Genomic DNA, 6,227 nt, shown 5'->3' with positions numbered 1-6,227 from the left:
GGCGCAGCTAGATGCTCGGGTGCCCAGTGTGCCATGTGCGTCCTGCAGCCGGGGGCGGGGCGTGATGCGTGGAGCCTCTCTATCGCCCCCCCCCAGCTGTAGGGCAGCTCAGGGAGAGGCGGTGGGCAGATGCAAGCCCCACACTGCCATTTCAGGGAGCGTGGAGCCTGCAGGCATCCAAGCCACCATTTCACTCCCAGGAGAGATGCATGGTTGAGGTGCGCTGCAGGCCCTGTGGTGAGTGCCACCCAGCATTTTGTCACACACCCCCCCACTGCGTGCAGGGCCGGATTTAGGTTTGATGAGGCCCTAAGCTACGGAAGGTAATGGGGCCCTTTAAATGTCCAGCTGTCGTTTGTCAACAACACATTGCTGCTGTTTTTTGTGTTGAATATATGCTATATGGTAATTTATGGACCTAATAGGTATCTAAAGCCATGTGCACATTCAGAATGTAGGCACCCTATATATAGAAATGAGCAAGCCAGTGATATTTTCAGGGAGCAGGCTAGCAGGCGGGGCCCATTACTCACATCATAGGAGCCTACACAACACAAAACACTGTTGCTGTATGTAGGTTTTATTTTATTTGTTTTTTATCTTAAATTTTGGAAATGTACATCCAGGTTTTTTCCCTTTACATTTTTTGGGGCCCCCAAGAGAGTGGGGCCCCAAGTCATAGCTTGTTTAGCTTATACATAAATCCGGCACTGACTGTGTGTGACTGGCTCAAGGTCATTCATTCAGATTTCTGGCTGAGTGAGGATTTGAACCTGTGTCTTCCAAGCCCTGATCTAACACTCGAATCGCTATGGCACACTGGCTTCTAAATAGTGTATGTATACCTGTGCCAAGAATAGTCAGGAAAAGGATTGCCATTGTCTTTTAAATAGGAAGAATTCAGCTTGCTATTATCCTTAAAATGCAAACATGGATTTATTACAATGTGCTTTGAATTGGCACCACAGGTCTATATAGTACTAGCTGTTTATTGAAGTAATGCATTTCATTGTTTGGAATCAAAACAACTTCAATGTCTGGTATTAGAAAGGCTAAAAGCAACTGAAAGCACTGCATGAACTGTCTAGCGTTGATTCTTCCAGGATAGGATATGCGATCAGGAGGTGAATTCCAAACATGCAGAAAAATAGCTTGATATGTTCCATGCCGTCACTGTTCACTTGACTTAGGAGGGGCCTGTGTTGAAGTGTTGCCACTTGAGGATTTTGCCTGGAAATGTTCAGAACCTTTCATTTCACCCTGTACATTGTTTTTTTCTTGAGGAAGAGTTCAATCTGAGTCTTTGTAACAGCTGCAGTTAGGTTTTTAGAAAAAATGTTGGCCGGGATTTTCAGCGATCTGCAGTAAACTGACATCCCCACCCCCAACCACGAAGGGGTCTTGGCCTAAAATCTAGAACAGCTCCATCCCTTCTGCTCTGCTTGTAATATGCACACCTTGGTGAATTGCCACTGAGTCAGGGCTCGCTCACACTTAACTTTTGCCCCACACTTTCTAGGCACAGATCCATGCTGTCCCTGTGTGCGTTCCTTTCCTTTTTATCCTGGTGCTTTCCCTGTGAAAATTCAAAGCAAAATCAGAATACAGTCGTACCTTGGAAGTCGAACGGAATCCGTTCCAGAAGTCCGTTCAACTCCCAAAATGTTCAGAAACCAAGGCACAGCTTCCAATTGGCTGCAGGAAGTTCCTGCTGCCAATTAAAATCTGAGGAAGCCGCGCTGGACATTCGGGTTCCAAAGAACGTTCGCAAACCAGAACACTCACTTCCGGGTTTGTGGCGTTTGGGAGTCAAACTGTTCAACTCCTAAGGCATTCAGCTTCCAAGATACGACTGTATACAGTGGTACCTTGGGTTACATATGCTTCAGGTTACATACGCTTCAGGTGACAGACTCCGCTAACCCAGAAATATTACCTCAGGTTAAGAACTTTGCTTCAGGATGAGAACAGAAATTGTGCAGCGGCGGCACAGTGGCAGCAGAAGGCCCTATTAGCTAAAGTGGTGCTTCAGGTTAAGAACAGTTTCAGGTTAAGAACGGACCTCCAGAACGAATTAAGTACGTAACCTGAGGTTCCACTGTACAGGAATTTGAGTTCCCCATGGAGTGCTATTTGCTCCAATGCAGTGGAGCAAATGGGGGAAATTGCTGCGGGGGGCGGGGGGGAAGTGGCCGGAGTTGGACACAAAAGGAAGCCTGGATAAGACCTCAGTTACATTTGGCAGCTTTGCCCAGAAATGTAAAGGGATGAGGAAGATCAGAGAGTCGAAACACTATCCTATGATACAGTTCCTTGTATCTTAAGGGGAGGTAGATACCAGGGTTGGCATCTGCGTGACAGACCTCAACACTTTGAGAAGGGCATGGGAGACTTCTCAACTTGATTTCTAGCTGCGCCGCAAAAAATTGGGACAAACATTGGAGGTAAACTGACAAAACAGTGTAACCCCATGCTCTGGAGCCCAGATTCCATTCCCAGCTGCTTGAGCAGGACATCTAGAGACGGGATGCCAATAACTTCAGTCTGTTTCACTCATCCTTACCTTTGCATATTCTGTGTTGCCAACCATAGAAGGAAGGAGTCATTGTTACTGACAAATGTGCTGTTAAGTGAAGAGGCCTTGCCTCAGCGGTGGCTGCCGGTACAGAGACTGGCTATGTAAGCTAACATTTGCACAGGAACCTTTTCCTATAAGGGAGAGGAATAGGTTTATTGGCATTGGAAAAGACCCAATTCTGGTCCCTTCATTCCCTTCCTTTGCTTCCCTCTCTTGGTCCATTTTATAAACAGCATCCTAATAATTTTAAAGGACTCCAATGGAGAAATAAATAAACCGCTTCAACCTTCACTGAAAATAATTCTGCTTGAATGAACTAAGAGCCTGCTGATTAGTATTTTAAAGGTTTTAGTAATAAGGGGTGTATTCTCTCCTGCCAAATGTTACTTAGCCATTTCGCTATTCAAGTCACGAAAGCATGCTTTGGAAGCAACTACCACCCGATTTACTGACCCTGTTCACACATAATGCTAAGCCAAAATATGGCTTAGCGTGAATGAGAATGTGTGGGGCCCCAGAGCAAAGATCACAACTGCTGTGTTTCTCCTGCCCCCCCATGCACTCCTTCCAAACCTCCATCCATTTTTTGCTCTCTCCTGTTCCCCCTCCATCTCTCCCTCCAGGCCCCCCCTACACATGTGAAATTAATCCGAGGGCAAGTTTCCATCCCTGCTGTAAGATGCCATGGAACTGCCCTACCATCGTTTCTCTGTTGTAGGTAGCTAAGCTATCTCATTGGTTTCTCAGAGATGGTGAATCTGAATCAGGACTCACATGGAAAGTGGGTAGTTCTCTGTGCTATCTCACATTCTAAAGGTGGAGATGGAGAAACTGCCTTAATACAGTGATACCTCGGGTTACATACGCTTCAGGTTACATATGCTTCAGGTTACAGACTGCACTAACCCAGAAATATTACCTCAGGTTAAGACTTTGCTTCAGGATGAGAACAGAAATAGTGCTCCGGCGGCACAGCGGCAGCAGGAGGCCCCATTAGCTAAAGTGGTGCTTCAGGTTAAGAACAGTTTCAGGTTAAGAAGCGACCTCCGGAATGAATTAAGTACTTAACCTGAGTTACCACTGTACTACGAGTGGTATGGCCAACAAAGGGCACCCACGCATTTGGGAGTTACTGATGACATATTTAATGGGAAATGCTATGTCTCTTATCCGCCCCCCACCCCAAAGTACAATTGTAAAAAAAAAGCATATGGATGATATAAATCTGCATTAGAACTGTATGCACCAAGAAATTCCACCAATGTGAAACTCTTGGGGTTCCCCTTAAAAACCCCCAGAGGCTCTGCTTGAGGGGAGACCCTTGAATATGGTGTAAACTTTGCTTCAGCCAAAATTTCAGTGACAACTCTCCATCAATGAACAGGTTGCTTTTAAAGTATGGACACCTTCAGATTTTTCTTTCTCTTTTTGGGGAGAGTTTTTTTGCAACACATCATTTGCAGCACACCATTGACACAATAACAGTGTATTAATGATGGATTTATATTAGATGGTCCAAATATGCTGATGGGAATAAGATGTAACTTCCTTGCCTGTTCCCACTCCTTGCAGAGAAAAACTCTGCCTAAATTATGTAAGATTTATGTGTTTTCTTTTACATTCCAGCAAGCAAGAAGGATAAGTATTATCCTTAGGCTGCAGATAAGGAACAGTGAAAGATCTGTCATGAGATTCAGAACACTCTGTGCAATATTACCACCCCAATTAATTAAGTCCTTAAGCCCTGATACTGTCAGGACTTCCACTCTTCTGAGATGCTGCCGGCCTTGCCCTCCTATATCTGTCAATGGGGAAGCTGTTCAAGCTTGAATTTCCTGTGTAATCAGTTGCAAAATAAAGAAAGTGAAAGGATGTCTTCTTGAAAGACAAGTCCCTGTTAGGGACTTGGCGTTCTAGTAGATAATCTGTTGCACTTGGACATCCAGGGAACAAATTGACCAAAAGCTCATCACAAGAATGTGAATAGAACCTGGCATTATCAATTCAAAGGCCCTGGTTCAGCATACCGTTCTCACACCGTCCAATTAGATGTCCATGGGAAGCCTGCAAGCAGGTTCTGGGTCTGCATCAGAGATGCAATGAGTCAGGAATGGCTCCTCTGCCACCCTCCCTCCCTCCCTCCCTTGTTGGTTTGAAACACTTGATCTCCTACTCCTTCAGTGTCACAACTTCCAGGATGGCTTATGATTAACAGCAGAGCAGGACACACACACACACAGAGGCTGGGGCGATACCTGGTTGTCAACATCGTGATATCTCACCAGCTAAACATCACAATATATATATATATCACCAATATATCACGATGTCTGAAATAAGGATGGAACTATGTAGAAGCATTGGCTGGCTTCACGGCTTTTCCCACATTGTGATTTTTGCATGGCACACAAACATACACACATCATGATTCACGATAATTGCCAGGTCAAAATTATGAGACTGTTATCATGATATGGACTTCAAACTGGCTTTGGACAATATACTGATATACTTCCCAGCCCTAACACACACAGAGAGAGCGCTGGATCACCCAGACAGGACTAACTCATGGCACATACAGGTTGGTTGCAGAGATCAGACACACTTATATATACACTACATTCCAGCCTTAGAAAAAATGCCCCATGTTGGTGTGGTTTCATATGAAGTGACCCCATTCACCTTTAGCACGTTGGTGAAGATAATTCACTTTTAGGAGGATTGGAGGGGTGGCACATTTCTCCAAACTCCTGTTTGCAATGCAGGAGGAAGAGAGTTTTACAAAGCAATTTTTTTTTTTAAGCATTGCTTCAGATGAGAAAGGAAAACATCACTTTCATTCTCAGTAAAGAGGATGTAATAGGTCATCTTCTCCTATCAAGATCAGATTCCTCTCTAGTGTGTCAAACCTGGAGATTGTTGTTTGCTTTTCGAAGCTGCTACATTTGGGATTGATGTGGCAAAGGGCATGTTTTCTGAGTAAAGAAGAGTGTCAGCCTCAGCCAACGTTTTCGTGGAAAAGAGGCAACAAAGATCAGGGTTTTACCAAACTCTTGAGTGTCTGAATGATACTGAAGCGAGACGGTAGCAAAGTGGGCTGTTGCCTAATATTTAGGCATTATGTACCAAAAAAGCCCTGTAAGGTAAGGAGACATTATTATCCCCCATATTGCAGATCGGGGTTGAGTGACTGTAATTTGTCTAGTGAGTTCATGGCCAAGATGAAATTTGAATCAGGGACTTCCTTACTCATAGCTCAGCCCTTTAACCTTCAGGCTGCAAGGGTAAGCACCAATCTGGACTGTCACAATGTTAAGAAAAGGATCTTAACAGCAAACAGCAAGTAAGATCCCCCCTGGATTGTCATTGGTTCTGGTCTATCAATAAAGAGTGGGGTTTCCCTGGGAAAGGAGTGGGGCAAAGAGAATACCACTCAGTCTAGAAAGTGAGGGTCAAGTGGAAAACTTCTTGGCCCCGTGCTTTTTAGGTATGGCGCAAGTGGAAGTGTGGATGAGCTCATAGACTTGAAAGGTGTTTGAGGGCCTCTTGGATATAAGGCAGAACCAGTCCATGGCAGGGCAGGACCAGTGGCCCAGCCATTAGGCAGAGTAAGCCATCTGCCTTAGTTGGCAGATGCTAGAAGGTGATA

The 6,227-nt window shown here is 44.9% G+C and overlaps 1 long non-coding RNA gene across 2 annotated transcripts; it reads right to left on the bottom strand.

Annotated features, from left to right (window-relative positions):
* Positions 1–917: 917 nt before the first annotated feature.
* Positions 918–3,118, bottom strand: LOC309363592. 2 transcript variants are annotated; one of them, XR_014165449.1, is made up of 3 exons: positions 2,564–3,118; positions 1,458–1,576; positions 918–1,312 (listed from the first exon to the last, which is right to left on the bottom strand). It is a non-coding gene; the product is annotated as an uncharacterized lncRNA (long non-coding RNA). The 2 variants fall into 2 exon arrangements; XR_014165450.1 differs by having other exon boundaries at positions 918–1,230; positions 2,564–3,114.
* Between the last annotated feature and the right edge of the window lie 3,109 nt (positions 3,119–6,227).

This window comes from Podarcis melisellensis, assembly GCF_964234715.1.
Source record: "Podarcis melisellensis genome assembly, chromosome: 2".
In the NCBI taxonomy this organism is placed as follows: Eukaryota; Metazoa; Chordata; class Lepidosauria; order Squamata; family Lacertidae; genus Podarcis; species Podarcis melisellensis.
This window is presented reverse-complemented; position numbering and strand designations above follow the sequence as displayed.